General features: G+C 43.7%; 1 long non-coding RNA gene across 1 annotated transcript in view; it reads right to left on the bottom strand.

Annotated features, from left to right (window-relative positions):
- LOC137461994 (uncharacterized) overlaps positions 1-16,141 on the bottom strand; it is a 31,992-nt gene that overhangs the window by 10,264 nt on the left and 5,587 nt on the right. Inside the window, exon 2 of the long non-coding RNA XR_010993555.1 lies at positions 1,603-1,670. This is a non-coding gene — a long non-coding RNA (uncharacterized lncRNA). The remainder of the gene's footprint in view (positions 1-1,602; positions 1,671-16,141) is intronic.

Raw genomic sequence — 16,141 nt, 5'->3', positions numbered from 1 at the left:
GCGTGAAGATAGGACAGCTACTTTTGAAAAGGAGATACAAAAGGGTAGGAAAGATGCTAGTGCAGCACTAGAAAAAGAAGAGATGGGAGACAGCTTCAATCCAAACTGATAATGAAACATAAATTATTCCCAAACTGGCCTTTTGAAAGTATGCCATAAACATTTAGACATTAAGGGGCTGTGAGACAATGGCTGTTGTTCCCTGAATGTAAATGCAATACCCTGAAGTCTGAGATATTAGCACTTCCTTTTTTAGCCTGTAAGTCTCAAAAGTGTTTTAAGCATCAGCTGGACACACAAACTCATCTGCCTTCTTCAGGCAATCTTATCCAACTGATCCATAAACTATGTTTCTGAGGCTGGAAGTCTTGACTTGACTGCTTGTGTGGGAATTGGAGATTAGGGCTCTTGTGGGGATTCTACAGGGTACTTTTAACCTAATGTGAACATGATGAACAGAATTATAGTGGTGATTAATGGATCTATAAAAGAGAAGTATTAAACCATGTTGCCCCATAGTATTATGAGTTACCTATATACATTGTCCTTTCCTTAATCCCTCCTCAGGGCCTCGTACAGAATTTCCTAAGCTCTTTCTTGGGCTGCCACCACTTGTTGCATTGCACTACAACAGCTGTGACATATCTGCTGAATTTTGATGAAATTACTGGAACCGGAATCACCAGTGGTGCAATTATTTCTCATACAGATGATTTAATTACAGCAGTGTGATATTACAGGGTTAATTAATTGTTGCTTATTAAGTGCTTTGAGACCTTTGAATGAGAGATGCTACGTATGTGCAAGGGATGATTATTAGTTATTAACAGCAATGCTCCCAGCTATTTGGAGGGTAAAAATAATTTAGTTTCATTGTGAAATATTAAATTTTCAGTCTAGTCAGATGCATGGCACATTTCAGGTTCCAAGTGAAAAGCCAAGTATATACTTAGGTAGTGATGCACTGTGCCAAATTTGGCTAGTGGGAGTGGTTCCCATCAGTTCCCCTTGGAACAGAAAAGAGGTGGAAATGTAGCAGGTTGCAGAAACTGGAGGAGGGGATGGTGTGGGAGAGGTTCCTAAGATTTCAGAAAAATCAGTAAGTAGGTAATGGAGGAATTTGCAGGAATATTGAGGTACAGGCTCTAATTTAATGATTTAACCACAGTTACTGAACAGTATCCATTGCCTTCAGAGCCACCTTCTCCTTTTGAGGCTTTTTCCTAAAAAAATTCTCCACCAGCAGCAGCTGTAGGCTTGCCTGAGCCCATGGACACTGTATCTGTGTGGAAAATCAGGCTGCCTAAGCTCTGGTATTTATCCTGGCACTTAGGCTGCAGTGCTATGTCTAGAGAGATATTTCATCAGTTCTCAAAATTTAATAATTCAATGTGTCAAAATATGAGCTGTTCAATTACTGGAATTCCTTTACTCATTTCAGAGAGATCTCTCTTCCCTTTGCTCCTTCTTGCCACACTTATTCTTTCTTATATTGAGGAATAAACTTATTTACTGATGAGAGAGGAGGAAGAGATAGACTTTTGTCCTCATGTTGCTTCCCATGAAGGAGCACAAAGTGCCTTTTAAGGCTTGTTTCCATACCTGGAAGTTCAGTACTTGTCTCCATCCCAGAGATGAGCCCACTGACTGGGGGCGTTTGTGTGAAGGTTCTGCAGTGCCTCAGAGAGGAAGGAAGAAAACACAAGATGAGTTCTGTGAATCCTGTGCCAAGCAAAAACTACTGACATCATTAAAATTAAAGTCTGTCTCTGGGAAATTATCACAGACAGTGATAAGCAGCAGTTCTTCAGAGTGTTGACCCATCACACAGGCAAGAATTGGGGAAGGTGTGAATACAGGTGCCTTAAAACATCCCCTGAGCCGGGGAATCTGGGCAGTGGGGCTGGCAAGTGTGTAATCTATGGGGGGTTAGTGCCTCCAGCTCCTGCTGAATTGCACTGGAGGGGCTGCTAAAACATGGATCTAGGTAGGAGAGAACCAAAGTAGTTGCCAGACGGTGGAATGGACCCCTGCAGCATGCTTCTAAACTCTTGAACTGTCTAAACCAACCTCTGGACAGAGCTGGAGCCCTACAATAGTGTCTCCAACTCTGCACACCTTAGGTGTTTGGTTTGTGATTTACACTCTTTTCCAAAGTCCCTGTCACAAGGACAGTGTCTGTCTTGCCAGCAAGATGCAGAGCTGCCACTTTTCTACTCAGGTATTCCGTGCAGCACATTTTGAGCACCATGAGTCACTCTGCACGCATGGGCTGTGATCTGCATGCTCAATGCCTCCTAAGTTCCTGCAAGCCTTAGTCTTTCTCTGCTGGTGCTGCAGGAATGAGCTTCACATACCCAATGGATATGTTCAGGAGTCCTGGATGCAGAACTGCCTGATCAGAGCTGCTGCAGAATACCCAGAAATCCAGAAAAGTGTGTGGGGTCTTCAGTTCTGCTTGGATAAAATCTCCTGGAAGGAAAAACAACAGCAGCAACAACAAAACATTCTCATGTACCTGAGAGCCCGAGGTGAAAGCACAGCTTTGGGGGATTTGTTTGGGGTTTTTTGGTTGGGTTTCTTTTATTTTTTCATCACTGTGCTGTGCAGTGTCCAGTTTAGGCCTGAATTGTGTCATCTAAGCAAGACAATTTTTAAGTGTGCAAGACTGTCTAAAAGGTTCCTCTCAATTAACTGGCATTATCCTCTAGGAAGTTTTCACCGGTTTTAATGGACCTAGACCTCTTCCTGTTCTCAATGAGCAAATATCTGGGTCTGTTTTCCAGCTTGATGGCTTTGGGGTGCTTAATTTTGTATGAACTGGCTTTATTATTTTGGTTTTATTTATTATTTTATTATTTATTTTTATGAAATGGCTTTACTTCCAGAGAGTGGAGATGTCTGTGAGTATAAATCCCTTTCCACTTGTAGGAACTAGCTGTGTATATGTGTATGGGACACAAGGAGGATTCAGCAAGTCTGATCAGAGAAACTTCCTGGGGTGAAGCCTTTTGCTATTTTTCTGTACAACAGCTGGTTCTGCTGGGCTGTGACTAGAATTTGAGATACTCCTGCAATGCTGATGATGGTAATAAAAATACCCCACACATCATAAAATGAATCAAGGAAAAATCGACCAAAGTTACAGTTAAATCTTTATCTATTCTGATGGTGCAGGTAGGGATTTCTGGCTTCAAAATCAGGAGTGGGGAGGCAGGGCAATTAGGGCAAATTCCATTGAATTCCTGCTTATCTTTGGCTGTTCTGTAGTATGAGATATTGCAAATGCTGTAGCAAGTACAGATGTGCATTTGTCTCAGTTACTGCAACAGCCCAGAAATGCAAATGCTTTTATGCTGCAATTGTTTTGACTCTGGAGAATTGTTCTCTTCCCTGTGTTCTGCCTCTTTTGGACTCTGATTGCCTGTCAGCCAAGGAATGCTTCTAGGCAGAGACAAAGGGGAATGGCTTGGTGCCCATCTTTGTGGCTGAAAGACTATTTTATTAAATCTTTCTGGACAGTGCGTTTCAATTTCTGTTGCTCCAGGGCTCTGGAATCTAAGCCACTCAGAGAAAAAGGCCTCCTGCTCCTCAAGGTTTCAGGAGTGATCTGAGGGGAAATGAGAGTGGTGACCAAGGCTTGTGTCCCAGGATTCAGCCACTGATTTTCCCACTGTGGGGGCATTCAGAGACACAGAAATCCCTGTGAGGAGATGCTGGGTGGGTCACATGAGTCACGAGAAAAACACAGCCTCAAAAGACAAGGTGGAAAAGCAAATTGGTTTTCTAAGGATGAGTTACCACAGTGACTTACTAAAGATGATCTAGAAAATTTGTAGGATCTGGTTTACTATTTTATTAATGAAACGATTCTTTTAATATTCAGCTCTTGCTCACGGGGTGGAAGGGATGGGGAAAGCATCTGCAGCATTATTAGTAGTCTTAGTGTGAAAGGGATCCTTTAGCAAGGTGTTGTGGAGGTCTGTTGTCTCCCTCCTGCTTGAGCCAGCCCCTCCACTCCAATCTCTTTATTCCCCTGCTTAGTCAGCAGGTTCTAAAACAGATGAAAGCACACAGCCCTAAAAATGCTGACTTCTCAAAGTGCTGCACCCTGTCAGTCAGGCACCCAGGAACAGAAGTACTACCAACACATTCTTCATAGTAGACTTTAATCTCCTTCTAAAGCCAAACATGTAAAAGGGAAAATAATTTACAAACAGTGATGCTAAAATTAAAAGCTTAGAAGAAAGAATTCCCTATTCAATCTGAAGTGGTTGGCATACAGAAGAAAGAGGAAAAAAGCAAAACCAGTCTAGTTTTCCCTTTTCTGAATATATTATTTTTTTTTAAGCTTGGATAAATCAGCCTGGTGTATTAACCTTCCAGAGTGGTGGATGGAGTGCAACCTGCAACCTGGTTTTTGTGTCTCACTCCACCTGAGAGCCTTTGCTCTCAGGTCACATCTCTCACAGTTTAGTATTCCTGGGCAGAACAAACTGTCAGCCCTTTACAGCAGGAATGGGAATAGTCTTGAGGAATGGATTCTGGTACTGTTTTCTCCAGGAGTCCCATTGGCATTCCCAGTGATAATACTGCTTCTAGTATTTTCCATTCCATGAGCTGCTCCAGTCCCCTTGGCCTGGGCTTAGGGCAGTCTGGCAGCTCAGTGGTGGAGCAGAGAGGAGATCTAAGGCTGCACATCCTGAACTGGCTTCTCAGGAGTGCTTGGAATCTGTATTTGTATGTGGGACACTCAGCTTTCTGGATTTATTTCATGTGAGACTCTTTCCAGCTGCACAGAGAAGTAAAAGAACCTGGTTATTGTTGATTTAATGTCCAAACTTTTCCTGCCTTTTAGAAAGGCTCTTTCTGTGTAACTGAGCTCCCTCGTTTCTCAGAGTAATTCAATTTTAATTGAAGACTCAATTGTACAGTTGTACAGGTACAATTGAGTACAGGTAATACAGTAATATTCAATGAAAAGGAGCTTTATCAAAGCAGAACAGAACAATATTGTGGGTTTTTTCTATTTTATTTGCTTTAGTTTTGCCAGTTGTCTGAGGCACCAGGTTTTGCCTTTGTGCTGCTGCCCTTCACCCAGTGGGCTAGGGCTGTCTATGAACCACTAAACGATGAGTCAAGAACGCTCTCTTATCTCTCTGCCTTCCGTGGGAGCTTGTCTTTGATGCATCCTAGCTGAATAGGAAAAAACAATGCATATTCACTGTGGAACACTGCAGCCCAAACCAGAAAAGGAGCCCAGTAAAAACCCAAACAAACCCCTTCTTTGAAATTCACTGATGTTTCTTACCTTCACAACTGCTTGAAGGACCAAAGCTTTTAAAACCTTGTTTAGAGAGGCACTAATAGCACCTGATTCTTCCAATAATGCTTCTTTAAACTGTTTTCCTGTTTTCAATACAAAATCTTGGGGTCCTGTACAAAGCAAGGTCAGCATTCTTCCCTGTTTCAGAACTGAGGAAACTGAGACACAGGCTGAGTGGATGACTAATGCAAGATCACACAGTGATCGCACAGACTACTACAAGATGTCCTGCTGTTGAGCTAATTGATGCAATCTGAAATTCACATTATTTTCTGTAACTGCCCTGGTGTGGGAACTCCAGCCTGCATTCCTGTATTAATGGAGGAGCTGGTTTTTCCTGTTTTTATGTCAAAAATGGGTCCGGGAGATCCTGTGGATCTTTGGGGATGGCAAAGAGCACTTTTTTGTAAGAATAAAGCCTTGTCTCACTGCTTTCCCTGGGTGACCTGAGACAGCTTCTGCTCAAGAGCTCCAATGGAAGGCAGGGCATGAGCCCCTGACACACAGCTTAGGGTGCCAGAAACCAGCCCTTGTTCTGGGCCTCTGAAAAATTGCAGAGGGACTGTCAGGAATGGAGGAATGGCTGATGTGCAGAGAAGAGGGAGCTGGAATGGTAGGGGAGAATGAGAAGGAAGAGGACAAGAAAAATATGTGAGCACAAGACGTTCAAAGACATTTTTTGGCTTCTTCTGCCTCCTGTGCTGGCTCAGCCAGTGCTGGGGCCGTGAAGACACCTCTTAATCTACATTTCCTTTTCCTCTTTCACTGGGAATGGAAGAGTCATGTGTAGCTGACCCTGCTCGCCCCCTCCTTCCCTCTCCATTTCCTTTCCCAGCAGCGTCTCTCTGGGATACGCAGCCATCTGGCTGTTTATTGCAGCATGAGCTGAACTCTTAGATGTATCCTTTGGAATTTGGTTCTGGTTTAGTGATTTCTCTGTCATTCTTTTGCATTTTCCATACGTCTCGTTCATGCCCCCGGAGCCACTGCTGTGTGAGTGCACTCTGTCCTTTAGTATCCCACGTACTTTCATGTTTCCTCTTTGCCCCAGAACTTCTCAACATTCTTATTTGGTTTCTATTATTTTTATTCCATTTTTTTCTCACGTTTCTCTGCTTCCGGTTAGCACAGGGAGCACCATCCCACTCTGAAACAGTGAACTGAGGGTAGGCATCAGCCTGCCTCCTGCTCTAATCCCATCCACCCTGGGTGGATTCATCCACAGTGGGTCAAGACAGTGACCTCAGAGGCATCGCTGGAGGCGAAAAGGGAAGGTGCAAACGATTACAGAGGAAGTTCAGCTTTAAAAGCTTTTAAATTTCAGCACTGGGATAATCAGCAAGACTTCTTAGCCCTCTCCCTTTGTGCTATGAGTAAAATGCACAGTACAGTCTGCTTAACTCCTTCACTGCCAGTGGCAAAGGTGTTGGTAAAGAGATAGAGAAACAAAAAGGAGCATCTTCCATGAAAAATCCATCTGTTCTGTATTGGTAAGAGAGCACGAGATACTGAGAGTATAATGATGAACTAGAAGTCTGTGCTGGGTACTTTCATACTCCTTTCCTCTTCCAGCATTTCTCACAAGAGAATGTTAGCCATACAGCTGCTGGAAATTCTTTTTTTTTTATGGATTTCTCATTAAAGAAGGGATTGATGCTGAGAATGAAATCTTCATTTGTGTCTGGTGGTGAGATAAATTATGACTGAACCTTTCTCTCCTCTCACAGATTAATTCTCTGATTCTTAGGGATGTCCTGTGCAAGGCTAAGAGTTGGATTGGATTATCCTTGTGGGTCCTTTTTAGCTCATATTCTGTGGTTCTGTTAAAGTGTTGTTCTAGGCTCTTTCAGTATGTAAGAGTTTCTCCTTTTCATTTCATTCCTGTTGCTGTAACAGTGAACTTGCCGTGGTTGTTTCCTTGTGCTGGACACCACGGGGCAGGGCTGAAGGTGGAGCTGATGCTCCTGTGCCATCACAAGTGTTCCATGTGATGAGGAGCCCCCAGGGCTGGTGTGCTGGGATCTATGCCAAGGAGGTTGAATAACCACTGACAACTTAACAGTGGCAAAGGATATGGAATAATTAAACAACTGTGTCTCATTGCAGCTCATGACAGCTTCCAGATGCTGCTGAAAGTGATTCCAGATGTGTTCTTTGAAACCTCTGGCTGTTGAGAGCACCCATGTCTTGGGAGGGTGAGAGCACATCCTCTTCCCGAGATGCACGTGGCATCCCTGCCTTTCTGCCTTAGACACGAGAGGTCAGCAGCACTTAGAAATACACCCAGAAGGCAAAACATTTCCCTGTGCCTCCAGTGCCCCTGTCGTTCCAAGAGCTCACAGATGTGCACAGCTGTGCAGTTGAGCAGGGCACAAAGGGTTGTCTCTGCCTGTCACCTGTAAACCCTTTTCCTTGGGCTCACTGTGTCCCGTAGTGGAGACAGGCAGACCAAAGCGACCTTAGTCATCCTCAGGAGTTTCTCCTGGCTAGCCGCATATCCTTGGTTTTCCCGGCCTGCTACCTCCCCCTGCTGTTGTCTGTCGTTTGGACACTCGGCACCCAGCCCCATCCCAGCTCCCCTGCGCTCCTGCTGGTCACTGCTGACTGCGGAGCTGGGGTCTGGGGAGCAGAGCTGCTGGCGCGCAGGAGAGCAGAGGCGGGACAGTGGGTGAGGCTCGCGGAGCAGGAGAGTGTCTAGAGAGATCGTGGGCTCGGCTTTCTGAACGAGCTCCAAGTGGGGAAGGACTCTGAAGTCAGAGCTCAGCTCTGGGAGCCCCAAACTCAGGAGGTGAAGGCCACTCTGGTACTGGCTGCAAAGCACTTCACTGTTTCCCCACCTTTAGGACAACACCAACTCTCCATCTCCCTCTTAGTGCTGGGTTTAAGTGATTTCTTAAGCTAGATATAGCTGATTTTTTCTCTCTCTCTTTTTTTTTTTTTTTTTAATTGTTTATGCACTCAGTACCAGTGTCATTAAAATTCTTCTTTTGTCCTTCCCAGCATGAACACTTCTAGGCTGAGACTGGTTTATATTTTAGTGGTTTTAAAGTAACAAATGTAATGAGTGCTATAATTATGGGAGAATATAGGGAGGAAGAGGAGTGTTATTGGTGCTCATTCCAGCCCCTTCACTGCACCACGCAAACCACCCAGTATGAAGCAGGCAGGCAGCTTTCCCAAGGCGTGTGCAGGGTTAACAGTATTCTAGCTGACTTCTGCCCCGGATGTGGCAGGGGAGGAAGGGGTCTTCATCATCTGTGAGGGTGTCCCAGAGAAAAGGAATAACATCAGAGAGTAAAATCTTGGTGAAAGGGACCATTTTTATTGCACAGGGATTCAGCATCCTGCACAAAGGATGTTCATCCCATCTAGGTGTCAGCCTCGTAAAAGCACTTTTAAAAAACAGCTAAATGCACTACAAAGCAAAATAATAAGTGGAAGTATTACAAATAAAATGCCAGACAATCTTATTAAATCAGCACTTAGATGCTAGAGCTGAATGCATTCAAATTAGATATAAAACTTCGATGTTGCAGTGGCATACCTCAGCAGACTTGTGAATTCCCTGTTACAGGTGCCATCACATGAAGGCTTTATGGATGGTTTTCTAAAGATGCTATTTCACCCCAGAATCACCGACCAGAGCAGTCCAAGGACATCTGCCTTAAGCCAGTGGATAACTTTATGGTATGTGCCTGGACTCCGTGAATGTGCTGCCATTGCTTGGTAGGAGGGTGACCGGAAAACAGGAATGAGAAGGCCGGGCTGAAAAGGTTCAGAACATGTAGTCTACACTTCTGTCCATGGAGGGAAGTGGCTGGTGGTTGTTCTGTGGGCCTGGGTAGCCCTGTCTGTGGACGTGTGTTTAGAAACCCAGTTACACCAGTAACGCCACAGTGCCTGGTCAGTTACAATGGAATTGGCTCTAATGGTTTCCTTTTCAGCTCAAATGTATGGCTACAAACTGACCTGTCCTCCCAAACCCTAAATCAGCCTGTGCCTACCCAATGTTTTCCAGTGCTTTTAGGAATATCATACTTTGACTGATGGAAATCAAACAGAGCTGAGTCCTGTTTGGACTAAATTGGAGGGAAGACCATTAGTGTCTTCCCTTCTTTCTGGGACACAAGAATGTGACTCATGAGGCGGTTCCTGTCTGTGATGAAGAACTATCCAGAAACATGGATATGCAGGATAGTCCTGATATTCCTGATGGGCAGGAACTGAGGATAAGGCTGGTAGTGACTTAGGAACAGAAGGAAGCAATGACCTGGATTTAGGCAAGATGGTTTCTATAACAAGTGCAAAATACTCATCCCGGGCTCATTCCCCAATCTTCTATTCCCCGATTTTCTATGGTATTTTCTATCCAACACTGTTACTGTGAGCCTATTGCTCCCTAAGTGTTTTGATAACTCCTTTGAGCAGAAGGATGCAGACTTTGGCTGTGATTTTATTTGGTTCAGCTGGTGAACCTGTCCTTGGCTTGTCAGGAGACAAGGGGAAATGCTCTATTTAGATGAGCAGAGCTCCTGCAGGGAAGGACTATGACACAAGACATCTGGTTACACTTGGAATACTGCCGTGAAAATCACTCTTATTTCCCTAGACAAATCTCATCCTTCATCTTTGCCTCCAATTCCCCACATGTAAAAAAAAAAAAAAAAAAAAAAAAAAGATAATGTTGCCTGATCTGTGAGTGCTGGAGAATGAATCCACCACAACTACTTGCAGGGCACTCAAAGGCTGTGGAAACAAGCTTGAAGAAAAGTCAGCCTATAAAGAGAGTGATGAAGAACACAGGCCAATGTAAACCATTCCTTGGCTGTGGTACAGCTCAGTTTTAATGACTCATGGTCTCATGCACTGTGAAACAACACCTTGGTTTCTGATAGAACAATAGTTTTATGTTGCATCCTGCATCCAGTGTTCCCAGACATGTACAAGGAAAGGCAGTTTTATGTTTTATACACATTTGCTTTTCAACCTTCAGAAAGATTTAAGGGGGGTTTATTCCAAATCTGCAGCAAAGCCAGTGTTTCTTCCTGAAGATTAGTAATTAGATCCTGTGGCAGCACTTAAATATTTTGGTGATGGGTCCTTAGATTATATAGTCAGATAGGAATGAACGATAATAAACTAAGCAGACAGGGCCATGTGCTGAGTTACTTGTTATCACTTCAATCCAGGCTGAATTGTGTGAACACACCACCACTAAAAAGATAGAAAAGTAAAGTGGGTTTCTTAAAAAGAATGCTATTTTTTGCTCTCCATAATTGATTATATACACTTGTTACACTAGAACAATCCAGAAGACAGGACAAGGAATATGTAATTTTATCCTTTCCTGTCTTTTGCTAAATTCCTAAAATATTGCAGCTTTGAATAGATACGATGATACTCTGAAAGTCTAAATTATGTTCTATTAAGAGCTTTATAAATGGGCCCTCCATGAAATAGTTCTGATGGCAGTGAGGCAGGCTATGTTTCAATGGATATTAGTGGGAGCTCTGCTGCCTCCAAACACAGGATTGGACACTTGTAGAGGGGAACCTGATCCCAGAAAGGCTCTGCGGGATGCCATTCACAGTTATGATTAGAAATGTCCCAGGAATGTGTGGGGAAGGACGAGTGCACAGCCTGCCTGAGGTAGTGCCAGCATGGTCTCCAGCTCTCTCCAGAGGAGCCAGGTGGCATTGTCTCTTTTTCCCAGTGATTTTGATTCGATAAGGTTGCCTTTTCCATGTGCTCCACAGTAACAGCTCCCTCAGTCTGGCTGCAAAGGACCTGGGAGAAGGGGAACATCTGACTCGAATCTTTGCTGTGGGATTCTCTCAGGATTTGCTGCTGACTCCACTCCCCAGTGCTGGCATCCAGCACCATGGTGCAGCACTCCAACAGCACAGGGACACCACCCTGGACCTTCTCAGCCTGACAGCCAAATTTCCACTCCCATCTTTTTCCAGGCTCTCTGGCAGCTAATGAATCTTTACAAGAGGTTTTCCTTCCTTTTGCCAGTGTAATAAATTTAAAGCCTTGAGATCACTGTACAAAGACCTAACAACACTGCAGCAATAAAAATGTAGTTCTGAGGGCTAAATCAGCCAACAAGTTACTGTCTGAGTATAATTTCTTTGATTATTTGTCATTACCTCCCTATATGCTGTAATTACTTTTTTTTCTTGACATGCAGACTTTGTGATTTGCCTGACATATTTACCTTTGAGCTTTATTCAGAATGAGCCCTAACCCAGTCTTGGATTAATTGAAAATATATATTTTTAATTTAAATCCCGTTTTTAAAAGAGACTTGCAACAGCAAATTTTGCCAGAAGGTGGAACTGAAGCTCCATGTCCCAGCAGCTGCTCCAGCACAACTGACAGGAATGCACTTAAAAGCCTTGGATTCAGTTAGTCCTTTCCCTCTTTCTCTCGAGGCAGCTGCTGGAAAGAACTCTGTCTAACTTTCCGAGTGGATTCATTATTCTGTTAGATCCGTTTAACCGAAATCCAATGATCTAGATATCATATCAGGTCTGAAGGGACTTTTAGTACTCATTTAAAATCATGAAGATTTTATTATTACTGATACTGCCTGAAAGCTTTTTTTGTTCAGTCTTTGGGTACTTTAGTTTCTCAGCAGTCAGAGTTTATCAGGCAGAGACGTGACTATTTCTAGTAAGAGAACTCAGGGAGCTGGTACTTTTAGCAGAGTGTCAGCACATTTTGCAATGAATTATTAGGTCATATAATTCAGTGAGAGCCCATTCCAGAGGCATTGATCAAGATGCAGACCCTGTATGTGAGGTTGCTCCTTTTCAACTGTATACAGAGTTCTCCATAGAGCTGTCAAACCAGAGAACAGCAACAAAAAAGGTGTGCTGCAACTTTCCTGGGGTCACAGTGCAAGTGGCAAGTGGCACAGCAAGAATTGCATCCACCTCCTGAAACAGCGTTCTTTGCAGACAGCACTGTTCCTTCCCAGGGCACAGCAATTAAATTTATTAATTGTTCACTTTAGCAACAGATTCATTATCTGTCCCTCCTGTGTTTTACTTCTCTCTCTCCTCCCTTCACCCAGAATTACAAACCACAGCCAATTCTGTACCTCTTTTTGGGGAAGAGAAGTGCTCAGAGAGACTCACAGCCTTAAATGTAATGGAAACATTTGCTAATGAATGAGGCCTCGTTATGCACGTTACAAGGAAACACTTAATTGACAGTGGCCACCAGATAACAGGATTTAATTAATAAATCTATGTGGCGTCACATGCACCACAGGAAGGGATTACAGGGGTTAAAGTGTCTGTCTGGTGGACTTTTATGGAAGAGTTGTGTTGCCTGTCTTTTAACATGAATAACCCACGTGTCTGTGACCTAACACTTGCAAAGGGAGGGTCAGTTGGTTCTGAGAACACAGCAGCCCCGTCTGGGTGTTTGAACATGGCTTGGATGGCATCTGAAGCACACCAAAGGCACATTTGTTTTCTTTCCTCTCCAGCCAGCATCTGGCTTCCTATGCTGCTGTCTGTTCTACTGCACACAGGGCCCTGAGTTGGACAAACAGGCTTCTCAAACTCAGCAGTTAATGACCGGGTCATTAGTGCCTCAGACAGGCTGTCAGCAGCCACTCCCCTAATGGGAGCACGCTCCCAAAATGGGGACTTGATAACTGTATTGATAAACTAATGAAGCTCTGCTGACCTTCCCCTACTAATACAGTGACTCCATACCCAGTGGGGAACAATGCTCTGGAGATCCCACTGCAGTCTGTTAGGGACTATGGCTTACTGTCACTCTCACCCGCAAGCTGTTCTCCACGTTTGCTGTGTGATGTGAAAAGGTCACAGGGAGTACAGGACTCCTGATCAGTCTGGTTTTTGGTAGCACTGGAAGGTTCCATGCCAATGGCAGGAGCTGGAACAAGGTGAGCTTTAAGGTCCCTTCCAACCCAAACTCTTCTGTGAGTCTGTGATTGTCATCCTCTCTATTTGCATGCTCATTTTAGAGTTGAAAGTGTTTGTTTATGACACACTAAGGGGTAACATTCACAACCACCAGCAGCCCAGGAACCTTTACCCACTCTGCTCCTGCTCGGATGAACATCACCCTCAGAAATCCCTGCAGAGGGGTCAGACAGCAGCAGCCGTCCACGTGAACCTTTGCCCAGGAGAGCTGTACCTCCCAGTATCGGCTGGCCAAGCCCTGTGGAACCAAACAGAACCCGACCCATTTATCCCAGCCCACGGGCCAGGCAGCACATCTCCTGCTACTTGTGTGTGCAGAGTGACAGCTGGGCAAGAGGGGAACAAAGGCTCTCTGCCTGAAGTGGTGCCTCAGACTCAGCCCTTTGGGACATGGCAGAGTTGTTTGTTCTCCTACACACAGGAGCATCTTGGAGAAATGTGGCCATACCAGTTCTGCTGAGAACAATTAGGGACAGCAAACTCTTTAACCTGCTCTTTGCCTTCCCAGCAATCAGTTGTGGCTTACCAGTACAACCCCAGTCACCATCCTTTGCCTGAATGAAGATGTCATTGTCCTGCCTTTAGTATAGATATTTAAAAAATAAATTAAAAATCACACTAAGTTGAAAGGAGCAACTTTTCTCAAGGATGCAGGTCTTTATTGTTAACCAGTTACTTATTCAACCAAGGAAACAGCTGGACCATGGAGACCTAATTAGCATGTAATTATTCTCAAGCTTTGCCTTATCTGGATCACAAGACAGATCTTTATCCTCTATCAGTAAATTCCTATTGCAGGCAATGGAACAGGAATCATCTGTTAAACTGGATCCTGTTCACAATCCCAATATTCTGGAAGAATGCGTGTTTTCACACTCAGGTCTGCAGAAACATCTAATTGCAATTACTTTATTACTATTAATCACTATCAGGCCAAGAAGGAGTAGTAATAAGTTGAAAAGAAACATGTTTTACTATGAAAAATTGTGCATTTTGATTTATTCTCTAGCTGCAGCTGAATAATTTGTTTATGCTCTCTTAATAGGAGACTTTCCATAAGCTTTGACCTTTGTTCCATGTGTTAATGTACATACCTACTTTAATGCTTCTATATTAATATTCTTCTAGACTTAGAACTACAGCTTTGGTAAACCGTGATTTTCTTTAATACACAAAGTATAGAATAGGACACGGAGACAGATTAAGACTAAGGAGTCTCCAAGTGCTCCCTGACCCCTGTAGCTTATAAGGAGATTTCCTGCCTACACCAGGGATCCATAGCTGATGAAAATAAAATTTTGTGTGAGCTAGAAAGACTTCAGAAACTAAGTCTCAGAACATTCTTTTTTCAGTGCTAATAAATACGTTCATGGGAAATTTAGAAAAAAAATGCTCTGTATAATAAAGAATGATCTATAATAATATGCCCTTACTATAAGAGCTCAGACCTTTTTTTTTTTTTCATGGCATCCTTCTAGGCCAACACTGTGCAATTATAACCTATAAAAATTTGTTTTACATTAGCCTTGCCTATTTTAACAGTTAAAACACATTATTTTCAAGTGCTGAGATTAACAGTGAGCTATTAACACAATATCAGTGGCAATCATAACTATTGCAGCTCTCTTAGATTGTCCTGTCCCCTTCTTACAGAGCAGAAGGCACTTAGCACAATGACCCCTTTTACTGCTTGCAGGTGGAAGTGCACAGACTTGGACATCTTATGAAAAGAGGAAGATGAACTTTCCTTCTGTTTATTTATCTTTTTTCTTCTCTTCCATATAGCTGGAAGACTTTCATAGCAGAACATGAAGTCCTGACTGTGGAAGGAAGGTGTTGCCTCAAAACGAGAGCATAAAATGGAGCTAAGCCATGAAGAATTGAAATGTAAAATATTAGTGCAGTTAAGTAGGAGCATCTCTGGAATATGAAGAAATGTTAGTGGCAGATTGGTGGCAGACAGGGAGCAGGGACAAGCTTTCAGGCTGAGTCTAGAGACCTTTCTTTTCTGTGTTAAGGATACTCTGCAATTGCTGCTGTTTCCTCCAGCAGGAGAGTGGAACTTTATCTACCCTGGGAACTCTTGGAAATCGGTGGAAGGCAAATGAGAACTATTCTGCCTTGCAAGCAGACACTATGAGGATCTGTGCAGTCTGGGTTAAGCCCTGAGTGAAAGACACTGCTCAGTTATCAGCTGAGACAGCCCCAAGGCTCCCAGCAGCTGTAAGATCCATGGCAGTAAGGATTAAAGTCTTTCAGAATACCATTGGAAAAGGACTGGGGAAAGCAGGCAAGGAAATAGGTAATGATGAGAAGAAAAACAGCTCAGGATCAAGCATAAAGCTGAGACTATGGACAGAAAAATGGGACAACTGTGTTAAGGGACTTGGGGGTGCTCCCTAAATAAGGGGATTGGACACACTGGGCACATATACCAGTTGTTTGATGTCCTACTCCCCCCTTGCACTGATAACACATTGAAAGCTCTGGGGCTTAACTATTGGCACCAGGGTCTTAACAGCTACATGTATTTGAACATCCTAATTACAGAGAATGGCAATGGAATTAGAGCTGATTCCTCCCTGTTCCTCACTGGCTGGTTTGTCTGATCCCAAGGCTGGGGTCAGGGCCTGTCTCTGCATGGAGCTAGGATTACCCAAAAATCTCTGTCTGTGTTGCAGGGAAGGGAAGTGAGGCAGAGCCTGGAGCTGAGCAGTGGCAAAACCTGATGGATTGCAGATCCTGCAGGTGCCTCAGTGCTTTTAAGCAATCTAGAGTGTGACAGATTTGCTTCTAGAGTAGCATTGGTACAGCCAGGTCGTTCTTCAGGGTCAAACCTTTTAGTCCA

The sequence above is a fragment of the Anomalospiza imberbis genome, chromosome 24 (genome assembly GCF_031753505.1).
Source record: "Anomalospiza imberbis isolate Cuckoo-Finch-1a 21T00152 chromosome 24, ASM3175350v1, whole genome shotgun sequence".
NCBI classification, from domain to species: Eukaryota; Metazoa; Chordata; class Aves; order Passeriformes; family Viduidae; genus Anomalospiza; species Anomalospiza imberbis.
This window is presented reverse-complemented; position numbering and strand designations above follow the sequence as displayed.